General features: G+C 40.7%; 1 pseudogene; it reads left to right on the forward strand.

Moving 5' to 3' along the window:
- Positions 1-10,872: 10,872 nt before the first annotated feature.
- LOC127972325 (uncharacterized) lies at positions 10,873-14,418 on the forward strand (annotated as a pseudogene).
- The last annotated feature ends 4,756 nt before the right edge of the window (positions 14,419-19,174 follow it).

Genomic DNA, 19,174 nt, shown 5'->3' on the forward strand with positions numbered 1-19,174 from the left:
TTAGCAGCCGGTGACACACACACACACACACACTCTCTCTCTCTCTCTCACACACACACACACACTCTCTCTTTATCTCTCTCTCTCTCTCTCTCTCTCTCTCTCTCACACACACACACACACACACACACTCTTTCTCTCTCTCTCTCTCTCACACACACACACACACACATGCACACTCTCTCTCTCTCTCTCTTTCTCTCTCTCACACACACACACACATTCTCTCTCTCTCTCTCTCTCTCTCTCAAACACACACACACACACACACACACAAAAACACACTATGGCCCTTAGAATGGAACATCAACATACAGATTACTACACAGTATGAAAAGAACTTTCCAAGCTTCTGTAGCCGTGTGACAGAAATAAAGTCAGAATGGTTAGTAATACTGTAAGTGAAGCTGGTAATGCTGTTTGTGGAGTTGTTTACAGTATTTCACAACTGCTAAAACACATTTCTTGAAACCTTCACACATTTTCTCAAAACTTGAAAAATAAGTTACAGATAATTGTTATTTTTTTTAAATTGCATATAGAAAATAATTTTGCCATAAATAAAAGTAAATAATCACAACAAATTTTCAGCGTAAAAATAAAAAGTAAGCCCAAAGAACAAAGACAACTCTAAATGCAAAGCGTATTACACAAAATATAGTGCAATTGCAAAATCAAAGTCAGTCAGAGACTCATTCTGCCTCAGCATCCCGTCTTCATGCTGGGTCCGGCCAGAGGACTTCATCCACATCACATGCAATGTTGTCCCTTCCTCTCGTGTGCCGGATCCAGCCTGGACAACACTCCAGATCTATGTCATCACAGGCCAATTCCATTGCCTGTAAAAGATTTACCCTTATATATGGGTTACGGTCATAGACCTTCCATCGCCACACAGAGAAACACTCTTCTATTGGGTTGAGGAAAGGGCTGTATGTTGGAAGGCAATCATTCACGAATCGCTGGTTGATGTTGAACCATTCACGTATTCGGACACCAGTGAAAGCTGACATGGTCCCAAACCACAACATAGACAGGATGCACTGCCTGCTGATGATCCTGCTGTTCGCGTTCAAACAAAACATTCCGAAGACCACCCAGAAAATATAAGATGGTCATTGTTATAAGCTCTCATTTCTGTTTCTCGGCTGTCAAAAGAGCTGTCGCTCTGTGTAGCAATCCGGTCCGCCGACCTCTCATTCTCTCGCTCGGGTTCCGGCTTTCCTCGACCCTACGAGTACATCTGCTTTGTGTCGTCTGTTTTCAATAAAGCTCAGTGTAAATCTGCAACTGAATCCAGCCTGTTTCTCCTGACAGAACAGTCTGACCAAAATATGGATCCAGCGGGATCTGATCCACTTCGCTCTGCTCTCGTACAGCAGGAAGTTTTATTGGGTCAGCATGCCACCCAGCTCAACACCACGCACAGGATGTGGATGCGATCAGCGCTCGTGTCATTGAACTCCTCACATGAGTGGATAGCCTTCAGCGAGAGACTACAAGCCGGGGTTCCGCCCTTCACTCCAATATGACCCAAGATTCTGAACCCCATGCCAACAATCCACCGGTCTATGATGGCGATCCGAATGCCTGTCAAGCCTTTCTCTCCCAGTGTTCGCTGGTGTTCTCTCTGCAGCCCTGATGTTACGCTAATGAAGAAGCTAAGGTGGCTAATGTCCTTACACTTCTTTCGGGTCGTGCCCGCGAGTGGGGAATCGCAGTACGGAGATCTGTTTGATTGCTCAGCTCAGGGTGATGATGCGGCGGCTCAGTTATTGCAGCTGTCACAGAGGAGGAACTCAGTCACGCATTATGCCATCCAGTTCCAGACGTTGGCCATGGCATGTGGCTGGAATGAGAGCACGCTGTGCACACGTTTTCTTGAGGGGCTGGACTTTGCCATTTCCAATGAACTTGCTGCCATTGAGCTCCCACGGTAATTGGATAATCTGATAAATCTCACAGTCCGTGAACAGTGTTGGGTATAGTTACTTTGGAAAGTAGTTAGTTAGGTTACAACGTTACCATCAATTAAAAGTAATCAGTTATGATACAGCGTTACCTATTCATAAAAGTAACGCGTTAGAGTACTCATGCGTTACCAAAAATTAAAAGCCGTTTGCAGCGGCTCACACATGACAGACACAGCCCCCGGCCCCTTTAAATGCACCTAGAAGTCGTGACTCCCGACAATGAATAACGTCAGTCATCCGACTAAATTAACACTGCAGGATAACAATAACAGGAAAGACAGTCAGCAATCGGCTATTCCACATGGCGTTTTATTTATTTATTATCACAGAACATATTATTAATCAAAATTCGCACCTAACGTTACCCAGCCCGGGTAGCCTAGGCTACTGTATATTATGAGCACCACAAGATAACTCCTGATTTTTCTTTAACTTTAAATAATGCAGTTATCAAAGTACAAGTATGCTTACTTGTAAACACAACCTTAAACAGGCTTGCAGATTTAAATCCATTTAGAAATGATGAACAACCAGCCAGCCAACGATCTAACAGAAATTAACATCTGCCTGTCAAACAAAAATGATAACAAACCGAATTAAATCCTTCACTGCCACACAGGCAAATGACAAATCGCTTAATAGCCGAACTAATTATTATTAAAGTGTCACTCACAGTCACAAGCCTAAATTCGCTTTAACACAGTCCACTTACATTTACTCTTCAAAGTAGTGATTAAAACGTAGCGTTAAATTTGAGGTAGAATTTTTGGCGGTCGACAGAAGCTTTTCACCAAAGCAGAGTGTGCATTTTACCGTTATGTTCTTTTCTTTTTCGTTGACAAATTGAAAATAATGTGCGTACTTCCATAAACCAAACGCTGTCCTCTCTATCTTGCCGGGAGTTCGAAAAAAAAAAAAAAAAAAACCCCACACACACACAGGGTCAGGCGCAGGGCACAGACGCATCACAGCCATTGACTTTACGATCACAGAGCTTCGGCTCCGCTGATACTGTACATCCGCAGGTGGCACAGTAGACCTAGGACTTCTGTCTGACAAAAAGCAGGCTGCAGTCGGGATTTTCCTTTCCTTAAAATAACGGATTACTTTTTTTTTAAAAATAACGAAGTTACTGATTACTTACGCACGGAACTAACGCGTTAAGTTACAAATTTCAGGAAAAAAGTAATTAGAGTACTCTAACGCGTTACTTTGTAACGCGTTACCCACAACACTGTCCGTGAAGAGGGCCGTCTCAACCGCCGCCACAAACAACAACAAACTCCTGCTCCGTGGCGCCACCTGGAATCCTCTTCAACCAGTGCAACCGGTGGTAAGCTCTCAGAGGAGGAGCCCATGCAATTGGTTCGCCTTTGGCTTACGCCACAACAGAAGCATGAACGTCTGTCGTCAGGGATGTGTCTTTACTGTGGCATATGGAGGCCACTTCGCCCTTCAGTGCCCGTTAAAAGCCAGGGCCCACCAGTGAGGCAGAGAGTCCTGGTGGGCACCGTTCACTGCTCAAGCTCTCCAGCAGCACACACTCAGCTGTCATTTCAACTTTCTTTTCAGAGTTATTCTCAGACTGGTTTCGCCCTTGTGGATTCAGGGGCTGAGGGGAACTTCCTCGATGCTCCGACTGCCCACAGTTGGAACATCCCACTCATTCCTCTGGCTAGTCCCATATCGGCATGGTCATTATCGGGCAGTCCCCTTCCCACCATCACCCATGTCACACCAAGTGTTAGTCTTCACATCACTGGCAACCATTGTGAACAGATTGAACTATTTATCATTGATTCCCTGAAGGCTCCTTTAATACTAGGGCACCGATGGTTACTTAAGCACAATCCACACATTGACTGGGTTAGTAATTCAGTTTTAGCCTGGAGTCAGTCTTGTCACATGTTGTGTTTGGGTGCTGCTTTTCCTCCTGTCTCTGTGTCTTGTGTTTCACAGGGGGATTCCTCTGACCAGACTGGTGTTCCGGCGGAGTACCATGATCTTCGGGCAGTCTTCAGTAGGGCCCGGGCCACCTCACTAACTACGCTTCGACTCTACGACTGTGCCATTGACCTTCTCCCGGGCTCTTCTCCGCATAAGGGTCACTTATATTCCCTTTCAGGTCCTGAAAGAGAGGCCATGGACAAGTATATACGTGAGTCACTTCAGGCTGGGCTCATCCGCCATTCCAATACTATAAAGAACAGGTACCCCCCTATCGTTAATGTCTTCTGCTTTTGAATTGTTGCAGGGCGCTCGGGTTTTCACCAAGTCAGACCTGCGCAATGCCGAACATTTGGTTAACAACATTTTCATCCTCAGACCAATGGGCAGTATGAGTGGGCCAACCAGGATCTAGGAAGAATGCTCCGCTGTCTGACATTCAAAAATCCGAATTCCTGGTGCCAGGAGCTCTCCTGGGCACAATACGCTCATAACACCCTTCCTGTGGCCGTGTCAGTTATGTCTCCCTTTGAGTGTGCTTTTGGTTATAACCCACCTCTGGTCCCAGCACAGGAACCCAACGCAGCGGTTCCTTCCGCCCTGGCTTTCATCCAGCGCTGCTGCCGAACCAAGATCGCAGCCGATCATCACCGATCCTCTCCCCCTGCCTATGTGTGTGGTCAGCAGATTTGGCTTTCTACCAAGGATCTGCCTCTCCGGGCGCCTTCTCGTAAGCTGGAACCTAGATTCATTGGGCCATTCCGCATCACCAAGGTGGTTAATCTGCTGGCGATCAGGCTCAAGTTTCCTCCTACTTTTGGTCGGGTTCACCCGGTGTTTCATGTTTCTAGGGTCAAGCCGGTGTTCTCTTCCCCCCTTAACCCTGCTTGTAATCGCCCCACCCCCTCCTCTTGTGGATGGATCTCCTACCTACACGATTGGGAGATTACTCAACGAGCGGTGCCGCGTCAGGGAGTTTCAGTATCTTGTGGACTGGGAGGGTTATGGTCCAGAGGGGAGGTACTGGGTGCCGTCCTAGGACATTCTGGACCGCTCGTTGATCGAGAACTTCCGTAGGCGACGAGGTAGGCCCCTTCTGGGAATGTTGAGTAATGCTCCTGGGAGGGGGGGTACTGTCGGGTCTCGGGGCTAATCACCTGCCTTTGGGGTTACGTGTGTGTGTTGTGTGTTTGGATGGTTTGACTGTTCGCCCCGTCAATCTGTTTGAGTTTTCCCCGCCCTCCTTGTTTCTCCATTTGTTACTTAATTGTTTGACACCTGGTCTCCATTTCTTCTAATTTCTCCCCTTTATAATTTCCTGTATTTCTCTGTTCATTGTCAGACTGTTGTTATTCGTACCAATAGCTCCGATCAACTAGCTGGTCTGTGTACTCACCTTGTCGTGTCTTGTCTTAAGGCTCCAGTGTCTTTAGCTGTTTTGCTCTGCCTCCTGTTCTCACGAATGCAGTACTCCTAGAAGATTCAAGCTCTCATTTCTCTGGTTCTCGGATGTTGAAAGAGCTGTCGCTCAGTGTAGCCATCCGGTCTGCTGACCTCTCATTCTCTCGCTTGGGTTCCGGCATTCCTCATCTGCTTTGTCTCATCTGCTTTCAATAAAGCTCAGTGTAAATCCACAACTGAATCCAGCCTGTTTCTCCTGACAATATAAAATAATAATATTAATAATAACATTTCAAGTGCATTTTTCTTATTTTAAAAAATGATCTGCCAATAGAGTAAGAAAAATACGGCAGTGTCTATTTACACTAAGTAGAATTATCATACTTTCTTAGCGATAGATCCTATTTACAGTAGGCTAAGTGCAAGTAGCTCTTTATGCTATTTACAGAAAATCTACTGAAAATCGTGATGTATTCTATTTACCATGTAAAAGTAGCTGTTCTGTGCAACAGGCTAAGTGTAAATAATAATTAGATTCTAGTTATACTTTATACTGGCAGATACATTTGCACCTCAGTATTGTTATACATTAACAGGATTCAATAATAAGATTGTAAATGCTTATATTTATTACAATTATAAATAGTTGTATAATTATTAAACACTCGTTAGGCACTTTACTTCCACTTTTAGAACATTTTGTTCATTTTTACTGAAAATAAATTCTAATGTGACATGTGATGGGCAAAGTGAGAAGGAGCTCGGCAAAAGTCGGACTCTAACCCAATCAATCACTTTACAAGCTAGTTTTCTGTGCCCAAAACATTACTGCCTACATCATTGAAGCCGTTATTCACGTGCCGTATTTAAAGGGTTAGTTCATCGAAAAATCATAATTATGTCATTAATAACTTACCCTCATGTTGTTCCAAACCCGTGAGACCTCCGTTCATCTTTGGAACACAGTTAAAGATATTTTAGATTTAGTCCGAGAGCAGTCCCTCCATTGAAACTGTGTGTATGCTCTACAAAGTAGTCCATGTGACATCAGAGGGTCAGTCAGAATTTTTGGAAGCATCGAAAATACATTTTGGTCCAAAAATAGCAAAAACTACGACTTTATTCATCATTGTCTTCTCTTTTGTGAGAGAGTTCAAAACAAAGCAATTTTTCATATCCGGTTCGTGAACGAATCATTCGATGTCACCGGATCTTTTTGAACCAGTTCACCAAATCGAACTGAATCATTTTAAATGGTTTTTGTCTCTGATAAGCATTAATCCACAAATAACTTAAGATGTTAACTTTTTTAATGTGGCTGAGAACTGAAGATGGACACCGAGCCGAGCCAGATAACGAACAAAAGACTGACTTGTTCACGAGTCAAGAACTGTTTCTTTCAGACGTCTCCGATTCGTGAACTGAGGAGCTGATGATACTGCACATTTGTGATTCAGTTTGAAGCAGACATACACACAGAGCATCTGAACCGAACTGATTCTTTTGGTGATTGATTCTGAACTGATTCTGTGCTAATTTTATGAGCCAAGGTAAACCGAAGGCTTGAATTAAGGGCAATCATCGCCTATGATGCCATTACGTTGCGCGCAAAAGAACCAGTGAACCCTGTTCTTCAACAGGTTTATTGAATTGAACTGTCCGAAAGAACTACTGGTGATCCGAAAACCGATTCAACCGGTTTTTGGATCTTGAACGAGTCAATATCTGGCTCGGCTCTGTGTTCATCTTCAGTTCTCTCTTCACAGCAGTTCAGTCAATGTACTCATTCATTGAACTCAAATTCATTATTACAGAAGACAAAAAAACCTTAGTGTTTAAAAGTCACGGTTCAAGAGTCCAACCAAATAAAACACTGATCTCCATCATGCTAGTGAAAAAATACCTAAACTTCTGTAACTCTCAATAAGATCTTCTGAAGACATCTGACAGAAATAAAGTCAGTCTGGTTAATATTGTTAATCTGGTGAAGCTGTTTTAGGAGTTGTTTAATCATATCACGTATTCTTTTATTTCAGTTGATTTCATGTTAGTGTAGCAGGGTAAGGTATTAGCCCAGATATGATTGGTTGATGTCATGCCAGCCTGGGAACCTATCAGTGTTCCTACTCCGTCATTGGTTAAAATAGTTTAAATCCAGTGAACCTATCAGTGTGGGATTGATCCTATTAAAAAGGGAATGGTTTGATTACTCAAGATGCATCATCCTGGGTAGTAGATTATTGTGTAAACTCATGGACAAAGGATAGGGTTTGTTGCATCTCCCTGTTGGTGTCGCAAGTAGGCCTTTTTCAGGTTAGTTTCCCAATTCTGAGAAGTGGATTTGCTTTTTATAAAGGGGTTTTATTGGTGTCTTTTGTTCATCAGCATGCTAGCAGCTGTGGTCTCGTGTGGTAAGCAACCATGTGTTTTGCTACATTGGAATTCTCTCTCGGTATGTATGATGGGAGGTTGTCATGTGTTTTATGAGCGTAATGTAGGTCATCTTTGTTTTATGTTCAGCAGGTGTAACTTCACTTCCAGGGGTTTCCAGTACCTTGGTTCAAGATGAACGTATATCAGTATGACTGTACTGCTGCTCTGTTTTTAGTGTTTGTGTAACAGTTTAACTGTTGTGATATGAATGTCTTAATTTATACAAGTCAATTATGTGATTTTATGAGTAGGAACTTTAAGTGGGTTTTATACTTTCAGTGTGTCCACTTGGGGTAGTGTGGTGTTTGGCCAATTGTGTTGCTTTCACAATTGAGTGGTTTGTGGTATAGTCTGAGGTGATAATCCAGAAGGCCCCTGCTGGTTATTTTTCTCCTCCTGGTCATTTTGTAACTGGTAGACTTGTGTAGTAGGCATGTTTTATATTGTATTTTTAGAAACATGAAAACAAGTGCAAGTGTTTTATACTATCTCCATGCTCACCCTGGCTGTTGGCCATGAACTGGTGTGCCCTTTCGTAGGGCTGTTATGTCCCGGTATATTCTGGGTGTCTCGTCAGTAAAGCTGGTTCTGTGATTAGCGGTAAATGTCCATCACTTGCTTTCAAATGAAGCCGCACTTAATATACAGAGCCGTAGATTGCTGACAAGCTATGCAATATCGCGTTCATTACCGAATGCGATTTATCTGCGATTATGAACGTGATATTGCACCACTTGTCAGTGAACTATGGCTTCCCATCATACTAGATGTGGACTGACATTGCTCAGGAGTCAGATTTTGGTTGAAAGCGAAAATCCAACCACTGTTTGGTTTCAAACTCGAGTGTAAATACTCCAAAAACACTACCAACTTCACTTATTATAATCAAGATTTATTTTGGTCATAAATGTAAAGTTCTTATTGAGATTATCAGCGGTGTTGATGGTTTGTTTAAAATATAGTTTGATGTCACCATTATGGTGATAAGTACTTAGGCAGTATAAGCGTTTTCAGTGTTACTATTCATTTAATTGCTGTAATTATATTTGTTACAGCAAAAACAGTTAGAGAACGATGTCATCTGGTGATCTTGGTTTTGTTGATGCTATTTAATATTAGTGACCAATGCAGATGTGTTACAATACACAAGATCATGCAGATTTATATTTTTTTGTATGATCTTTTTAAATTACATTGTTCATGAAATACTTCGAACCACCGAATGCTTAGACACACAGAGAACAGATAGTGCTAGCAGAACCGCTGAACATGAACATGAACATGACTGCGGTCTGATAGATTATGTTGTGTGTCTTGAGGGGGAGCCCCCTCCTCCACAAAAACAATACCGCATCAAACCAGAGTCAACTGTGCGCGAGATTGTGAAACAACTTGAAATCAGGGGAATAGGCGATGTAGCTCAACAACAAACTCCCCGTGTCTACCTGTGCCAAAATCGAATGGTAAATGGCGCCTTTGCATTGGTTATCAACGTCTTAACAAGGTTTTGCCCAAGGGTACACCTATCGTGGCAAATCCATCAACGTTACTGTTGCAGATTTCCACTAATGCATCGTGGTTTACTGTGCTTGACATAGAGAACGGTTTCTGGTCCATCAAAGTCAGGCGCGAAGATCAGTGGAAATTGGCCTTCACTATGAACCAAATACAGTATACATGGGAAAGAATGCCACAAGGCCTGCATAACAGCCCTGAAATTTTTCACAGAGCATTAGAAGATGCGCTAAATCCGCTGACAGGGACAGGAAATGTGATTCATAATGTTGATGATATACTCGTTGCGACTGAAGGATCATTTGATGATCTTTTGCAATTGTTTGACGAAGTGCTGTTGACACTCGGTAAGGCTGGTTTCAAACTGAACAAAGAAAAAGCCCAAATTGCACAAAAATAGGTCCAGTACCTGGGCTATACAATCACGCCAAGCCTGCCAAGCCACCGAGCGTTAACAGATGACAGACGAAAATGCATTGCCAAACTGCCCCGCCCATACACATTAAATGCGTTACAGAAGGTTTTGGGAACAGCAAATTACTTGAGAGATTTCATTCCAGATTTCGCTAACATTGTTACGCCATTGTACTCTCTCTTAAAAGGTAAATCAAAAGCCCTCTGACGTTCTTGAATGGACAGAGGAGCACGAAAAAGCTTTTACAAATTTAAAAGAACAGTTATGCTCCGTGCCAGCCTTAGGTTTGCCCAGCCCTTCGAAAGCTTTCCACTTACAAGTTGATGTGAATGAGAATACCCGAACGAGTGGCGTTCTAGCTCAAGATCATGGGGGGAAACTGAGACCGATAGCACATTACAGCAGGAAAAAATCACCAGTCGAACAAGGATTCGACCCATGCACACAGCACGTGTTGGCGGTTCATTGGATGTTGACAACAACAGAACCTATTGTAGGTTTTCAGCCTGTTGTTGTGCATACAGTGCACACGCCAGTACAAATGTTGTTACAGGGACGAATCAAAGGTGTATCAACACAGAGATTAGCAAGATGGCTAGTAGATATACAGGCCCGTGACATCACAACGATTAACAGCCGAATTCTAACACACTTATTGGGAGACGTGGAGGGCCAACCACACACATGTCAAACCAAACAAGAGACACAGAGCCTGGTCCATGACCAAAAACTTCCAGACCAGACTTCGGTGTACATTGATGGCTCCAGATATTGGCATGACGGTCAGTTCTGCACAGGATGTGCAGTGTGGACAATCCACTCTCCGATTCATATGATAAAACAATTGCTAATCAAATTACCAGGAAATACATCAGCACAAGAGGCTGAACTCATTGCATTGCTAGAAGCGATCAAGTCCCACCACGAACCGTTGTGTGTGTACACTGATAGTTGTTATTCATTTGGCGTAGTTCATGATTTTATGGCACAATGGCAGCTGAGAAAATTTCTCACATCAGCCGGAACACCAATAAAGCATTTTAACATCATAACCTCAATCTGGCATTCAATCAAAATGCGCGAGTCAACACTTTCGGTCATTAAAGTGCGTGTACACATTAGTCGAAACCCAGATGAACATGAGAAAAACAACAGCATAGCAGACCAACTAGCTAAACTAGCAGTACTTCTGCAGTAAGTACTGTACAAACCACTCTCATTGATTTAAAACAATATCAACAAGAACTGTGGAGCACAGATGGAGAGCTTGTACCGCATTTACAGCAGGATCAATTAGTCAAGGTCACTGAGGGAATAATTCAGAGAAATGGAAAATATGTTTTCCCTGATGCCCTCCAAAAACCAGTGATAAAATTATACCATGATTATGCACATGTGTCAGCTCCAAAAACGCAACAGCTGATACAAAATTACTTCTGGTGGCCAGAAATGACATCAGACATTCAAAGATGGTGCGACACATTTATTGTATGTGCTACCTTTAACCAAGGGAAACCAGGACAGACAAAGCTGTGCCGACCTGAACCACCCAAAGGTCCTTGGGAATTTTTGCCGTTAGATTTTATTGGTCCGCTGCCCAGTGCCAAGAGGGGGTATCATTATTGCCTTGTAATAATTGATAAATTCTCTAAATGGATCGAAGTGATTCCCACCCGCAATAACAGTGCAAACACAGTGGCACTAGTGTTAGCAAACCAAATTCTTCCATTCTGGGGAGCTCCAGTTCAAAATTAATCTGACCAGGGAACCCATTTCACTGGCCAGATAATGCAATCTATGTGCAAGATGCTTAATATCAAACCGAGATTTCACGTTCCTTACAGACCACAGAGTTCAGGAATCGTAGAACGATCAAATCGCACGATCAAAGAAAGCATCTAAAAACAAATAATCCAACACAAGAACAGGTGGACCGACGCATTACCCACGGTACTAACAGTGATGTGGGCGACTCCATCAAAGTCCACAGGCATCAGCCCGTTCGAGCTCATGACTGGAAGAGTCATGAAACTACCAATAGACCCAGAAATCACTCCAGCAGATCTGGGACCTCTCATGTTTGCAACTCAACAGACTATTTTGAAACGGCTACAAGGCCGACTCAGTGTGTTACATACACAAGCCGCTCTGAAACAACCGCAGTCTGACTTGATGGATGATACACATTTCAATCCAAACTCTGAGGTAAAATTCTCAGAGGGTGACATGGTGATGATATGGGTCTTTGTGAAACCGGGCCCATTCAAACCTCGATGGCATGGGCCATATGAGGTCAAAGCAACCTGCAACAGTTGCATTGCCACAGATTTCAAAGGAAAACTGCGATGGTATCACATGTCACAGTGCAAACTATACAAGGGTAGACAAGACAAATAATTTTCTTTTCTAGGATAACTGCAGCAGTCCCATGGAGACCGGACGAGAGGAAAATATCCAGGCCCACATGCATCAGACTGGGCCAAAGGGTTTCACTCACACACAACCTGAAATGCGGAATGTGGGTGTGGAAATATTCCAAGGGGCCTTCCACACCTGAAATTACAGTAGTACCAAAAGAGATAGTTACATGGCCTCCCGGGTTAGCACCGGATCAAAATTACACCCCAAAAATTTGTTTCAACTCAGGTAGCACACACCCACCGACAGAAAGCATTTCAGGATACACATGTGCACAAAAATTTGCACATAATATCACTGCCTGGTATCAACTTAAAACTGATCCAGGGATCATGAACACACTACATGAGAAAAATAACAATGGGATTGATCCAAAATTATGCTATTTTATAGGAAATTTGCAACCTTTTACATATAGGTGCACACACACTGAAACACACAATACTACACACCTAAGGTTCACAGAAGCAATTTACAACCTTACCTCACTTACACTAGACGAGCAAAAACCAAAAACCTTTGTGTGGACCAACCAAAAGGAAGGAGCTTATTGTGTGGGAAAATGTAAATTTAGCATGGACTATTTCACCAGCCCACATAACTGTTCATGGACTGTCCATCATTGTTTTAATTTAACCACTTGTGGCTACACTAGACCCAAACAATGCCCATCATTGCACCCAATTGCTCCTGGTGGACTGATTAGAGGAAATGTAAATAAGACATTACTACATGATGTAAATTTAGTAATGACGCATGTAACTTACAATATTTCAAATGTTCTCTCTGCTTACACAGAACACTGTAATGATGATGATGAAACCTATGCATGGCTACAGTCACGGATTGATGATTGAATCTCTGATTACAAAGGCAGACTTGCGGTCCAAATCTCACCTGCTCGATCAAAACGAGACCTACTAGGCAATATAGCAGGTTTATTTGGCTCAATCAATTCAGCAACTAACACATACAAAATAAACCAACAATCTCAGTTCTCTACATGGTTGGCAGACCAGATGGCCAATGGGCTCCAACATCTCACCAATAGCAATGAAAACGTCATAAAAGCGGTAAGATCTGAAGCGCAGGCGCTTCTTGAGATCAGCCATACATTATTCAATCAGACCCATACCATCGAACGTGGCTTAGCCTGCAGATCATATGCTCAAGATTAATTTTTTACTGCAAGGCGAGAAATCCTAGATCTTCGCCTTCACAAAACACCTAGACATGTTTTAAGTGACTTGATTGAAATTCTAGATCTACATAGGTGGCTTTCATCAGAAAAAATGAAAAATGTGAAATAGTCTGATTTATTATCAACTATTATGATTTATACTGGAAATGAATGTAATGGATGCCTTGGATTTTTTTGTCACTTTATTCTTGATACACCCAGATCAAGTTTATCCAAATTCTACCACTATTCGATCAATTGGCATGGTAGTGAAAGACCAAGTAATTAAATGGGACCACCTTACAGGATACATGACCTTCAAGGGTATTGAGACCTTGTTTACCAGTTGCACGTGTTGTCATGAGACCCATAACTATGTTGTCTGTACATGTAACACGTTACAGCCTTTTTCCTCCAATGACAGCAAACTTGTAAATGTTCAATCATTGCATGGTCACTCTGATGCTATTCAGGTATCTCACACACAGTGGTGTGTCGTCAGTGAGATGAATTCTTTTACATATGGAGGACTGACCTGTCCTGCTAAACACTCGTTTTGTTTTGAAGCAACTGAGGACTTCTCAATGGGCCAGATTAACATCCTTGGAAGGATGCCACTGGATGCAGAAATTTCCCCATGGTGGGATGACACCTTCTATGAACAAGGAACGATGGACTTGGTGCAAAGAATCATCACACAGACTGAATATCATCTCTCACAAGCACAGGTAGAGGCGAACCTGGCTCAAAAGACTGCAAACATCCTGTCCAGCTCTTCTACCCGTTCAGCCCTGAGTGCCTACACGTGGTGGGACTGGATACTTCGGGGATGTGCCGTCGGCAGTGCCCTCATCTTCACTTTCACACTGTTTCAATGCTGTTATTTCAGATATCTCATCAGAGCTCTAAAGACATCAACCAACATGGCTATGGTCCTTAGCCCTTTACAGGTACCAGCACTACAGAAAGTCTGACAGAAAGCATCCAGCCAAAGTCAAACAGTTGTGTCCCCGCAGGAATCTCTGAATAGCCCACGGGGCCAAAGGGAGATTTAACTGTAAGGTTATTGATGCCATTTTGACTGGATCAGATAAAAGATCACAGCAAGGAACTTTTTTATGAGAAACAACACCTAGATCCTGTCTCACAAGTCTAAAGCAACGCATTTTTGATATCACCCCACAAGTTCTCAATTGGATTAAGGTCTGGAGATTGGGCTGGCCACTCCATAACATTAATTTTGTTGGTTTGGAACCAAGACTTTGCCCGTTTACTAGTGTGTTTTGGGTCATTGTCTTGTTGAAACAACCATTTCAAGGGCATGTCCTCTTCAGCATAGGGCAACATGACCTCTTCAAGTATTTTAACATATGCAAACTGATCCATGATCCCTGGTATGCGATAAATAGGCCCAACACCATAGTAGGAGAAACATGCCCATATCATGATGCTTGCACCTCCATGCTTCACTGTCTTCACTGTGTACTGTGGCTTGAATTCAGAGTTTGGGGGTCGTCTCACAAACTGCCTGTGGCCCTTGGACCCAAAAAGAACAATTTTACTCTCATCAGTCCACAAAATGTTCCTCCATTTCTATTTAGGCCAGTTGATGTGTTCTTTGGCAAATTGTAACCTCTTCTGCACATGCCTTTTTTTTAACAGAGGGACTTTGCGGGGGATTCTTGAAAATAGATTAGCTTCACACAGACGTCTTCTAACTGTCACAGTACTTACAGGTAACTCCAGACTGTCTTTGATCATCCTGGAGGTGATCATTGGCTGAGCCTTTGCCATTCTGGTTATTCTTCTATCCATTTTGATGGTTGTCTTCCGTTTTCTTCCACGTCTCTCTGATTTTGCTCTCCATTTTAAGGCATTGGAGATCATTTTAGCTGAACAACTTTTTAATCAAAGTACGCTGTTCTTCTGAACAATGTCTTGAACGACCCATTTTCCTCAGCTTTCAAATGCATGTTCAACAAGTGTTGGCTTCATCCTTAAATAGGGGCCACCTGATTCACACCTGTTTCTTCACAAAATTGATGACCTCAGTGATTGAATGCCACACTGCTATTTTTTTGAACACACCCCTTTCAACTAATTCAACTAATTGCCCAATTGCACAGCCTTAAGAGCCTGCATATCATGAATGCTGGGTCTCATTTGTTTTCTGAGAATCTACTGAACCTACTGGTAACTTGTTTGCCACGTAGCAATAAAAAAATATACGAAAAACCTTGATTATTCTGGTTAGTCACATTGTACTGCTATTATTTTGAACAATACTGTATATCAAACATCTCTTCTAACCCTTTTCATTTTTGGAGTCAGATGAATAAAAGAGGTAAACGTAAGAAAAATTTTTTTAATCTGAAATCATTGCGTTATATGAAAGGAAAGACAGCAACGCGCAAGAAACCTTTTTAACACACTCTGTTAGCTTAGATAATTTAGAAGTTTCATCTGGTCTCGTTGAGATATATAGCTGAGTATCATCAGCATAACAGTGGAAGCTAATTCCGCATTTTCTAATAATTTTACCAAGGGGCAACATGTATATTGAAAATAGAAGGGTACCTAGGACGGATCCTTGTGGCACTCCATATTTTACTGATGATAAATGAGATGACACCCCATTTAAGTAAACAAAATGGTAGCGATCGGACAGGTAGGATCTAAACCATTTTAGAGCCTGCCCTTGAATACCTGTATAGTTTTGTAATCGATCTATGAGTATGTCATGATCTATGGTGTCAAACACAGCACTAAGATCAAGTAAGACTAGAAATGAGATGCAGCCTTGATCTGTGACAAAGAAATTGTTTTTTATTTTTTTATTTTTTTATCCTTGATATTATCTGCTTTAAATTCAGCTGGGCGTCAGGCTTTTGACCCATTGAGTCACTTTAATAAATAATACTTAACTAACACCACACATTAGCTTGGGTGAAAACAGGTATCCAGACCACATTTATCGTGATAAATTAATCATCAGCAAACCAGCATCATCTAACCACATGTTCTCTTGGTGCTTTGGCCACAATAAAGATGAGATCAATTAAAGAACAACACTGACAAGTCAACCCTTATGAAACAAAAATATATTGCAGTATATTGGAAAATATCATGCAATATATTAGGCATATATTCTTATGTGGGATTTAATATTTATTTTTTCCAATATATAGAAAGCGGCAATCATTTGTATATTTTGAAATATATTATATAATATACGTATAATCAATAAGTTATTCAATGTATTCAAATATATAACATATTAGAAAATGAAAAGGGAAAATAATATATTACAATATATTTTAAAAAATATATTCATTACAATATATTTTAAAATATATATTCATATAAATATATTTCCTTTCATAAGGGAAGTGTCAAATTGCACAACTAAAACCAACACTAACCACCATTATGGTGACAGACCAAACTATTACTTTTAAACAGACATTTACATCTAAACATCTGCTTAAATTTTAATTAGAATGTTAGGGGATAATGTTCTAATAATGTTATTAATAAACATTTTTAGAACGTTTTTAGAGAATGTTCTGGGAACAAAAATAAAACTACCCGCTAAAAACATTGGTAGAACAATCCATGAGAATGTTCTGAGAACAAAAAAAATTCTACACTGTAAAAAATTGTGCCATTAAATAACAGTGATTTACTGGCAGCAGGGGTGCCAGTAAAGTACTGTTAATTTACAGCTTTCAACCAATAATTTACCACTCCTTTTTTTTTTTTTTTTTTTACAGTATTTTACCGTAAATTCTTCCATGGAAATTGACTCCACTCCCACTGCTTCAAACAGTTCAAGTATTAAAGCTAGCATTCCTACGATGTTAGTACTATGAACTTATTTCATCTAAGTCCACTGAGAAGGAATATTTATTAATATAAAAATGCAAACACTTAATGTGTAGTAGTAAAGTAACTAAATACATTACTTTTACTCAAATCGCTGCAGTTCAATGTCAGCTATAGCACACATGTATGTGCCGAAGTACTTAACACAGAGATCATCACTGTATCAGCGACTCCACATTTACTGTCTTTATATTAACCAGCAAAAGATCAGAATTTGAGGCTCATCATTGACTGAAGCACATGCACTACTCTCCAGCACAATGGTGAACAACAAAACTACATTATCAGATCTCTCTTGTGCAAACACACATTAATACACTGTAAAAAATTTTGCCGTTAAATAACAGTAATTTTCTGGCAGCAGGGGTGCCAGTAAAGTACTGTTAATTTACAGCTCTTAACCATTAATTTACCACTCTTATTTTTTAACAGTATTTTACCGTAAATTCTACCATGGAAATTAACTCCACTCCCACTGCTTCAAACAGTTCGAGTTTTTAAACTAGCATTCCTACGATGTTAGTACTATGAACTTATTTCATTTGAGTCCACTGAGAAGGAATATTTCTTACACTTAATGTGCAGTAATAAAGTAACTAAATACATGACTTTTACTCAAATCACTGCAGCTCATTGTCAGCTGTATTACACATGTATGTGCTGAAGTACTTAACACAGAGATCACCACTGTATCAGCGACTCCACATTTACTGTCTTTATATAAAGCAGCAGAAAATCAGAATTTGTGGCTCATCATTGACTGAAGCACCGGCTCTACTCTCCAGCACAATGGTGAACAACAAAACTACATTAAACTAAACGATCTCTCTTGTGCAACACACACATTAATACAGTCGAGTTCAGTATTTACTCTCATTATCAGTGTATGACTTTGCCTAATTTTTTTTTCTATGGATGTTCACAAATATTTTAGTTAAATTAACTTATTTTTCATTTGGTAAATCTGACGTTTACATTTTACAGTATATTACTGTTTTTCCTTGACTTGACGGCAAAAAACTGTAGAAAAACACTTTTATTTTGCTGGCAACCATTAATTTACGGCAAGAAACAGTAGAAAAACAGTTATTTACTGGCAGCAGGGGTGCCAGTAAATAACTGTTTTTCTACAGTTTGTTTCCTGTAAATTAATTACAGTTTATTACTGTTGAATTATGTTTCATTCTGTTTTTTCTTCATCTTAAATCTTTAACCCTTTAAACCCCACAAGAAAATCCTCAGTTTTAAATGAACACTTATAATGTGTGCACACTACAGAGTGTTAGAGTAACACTGAATCAGTGAAGTTAATGAGATAATTCTGTTATTAATTGATGATTGAGCATTAGTGATAAACACCTGCAGAATCACTGAAGGGAAGAGAAACACAAGAACTACAAATGACTTCAGCCACAGCCTTAGATGAAATCAACTGAATAAAAGAATACATCAAATCTCTCAAGATCTGATTAAACAACTACTAAAACAGCTTCACCAGATTCACATTACTAACCAGACTGACTTTATTTCTGTCAGATGTCTACAGAAGAACTTATGGAGAGTTAAATAGGTTTAGGTGTTTTTTTCACTACCATGATGGAGATCAGTGTTTACTTTAGTTGGGCTCTTGAACATGACTTTTCAACAACTAAGGTTTTTTTTTTTCATGCTGTAACAATGCACCTTTGGAACCTGTTATAGCAAAACAAAAGTACACAGAAGAAAAAAAATCTGATATTGTTGTTTATAGATTGACAAGAACAAATACTATTATTTCTGATCTAATAATTGATACTACAGCATGAGAAGGAACACTGCTGAGCCATAAGTTATGAAAGACTGTTAAGAAAATGTCACTCATAATAAATAAAAAAAACCTTTGCTGAAATTTAGACAGAAATATCAAGAATCAGCGTATGAATCACAACAATGGTGACAATCCACAAAATAAATGAACAGATCAGTTCTGAACATCACAACACATGCTACTAAAACTTAAAACAAATG

The sequence above is a fragment of the Carassius gibelio genome, chromosome B15, assembly GCF_023724105.1.
Source record: "Carassius gibelio isolate Cgi1373 ecotype wild population from Czech Republic chromosome B15, carGib1.2-hapl.c, whole genome shotgun sequence".
Taxonomy (NCBI): Eukaryota; Metazoa; Chordata; class Actinopteri; order Cypriniformes; family Cyprinidae; genus Carassius; species Carassius gibelio.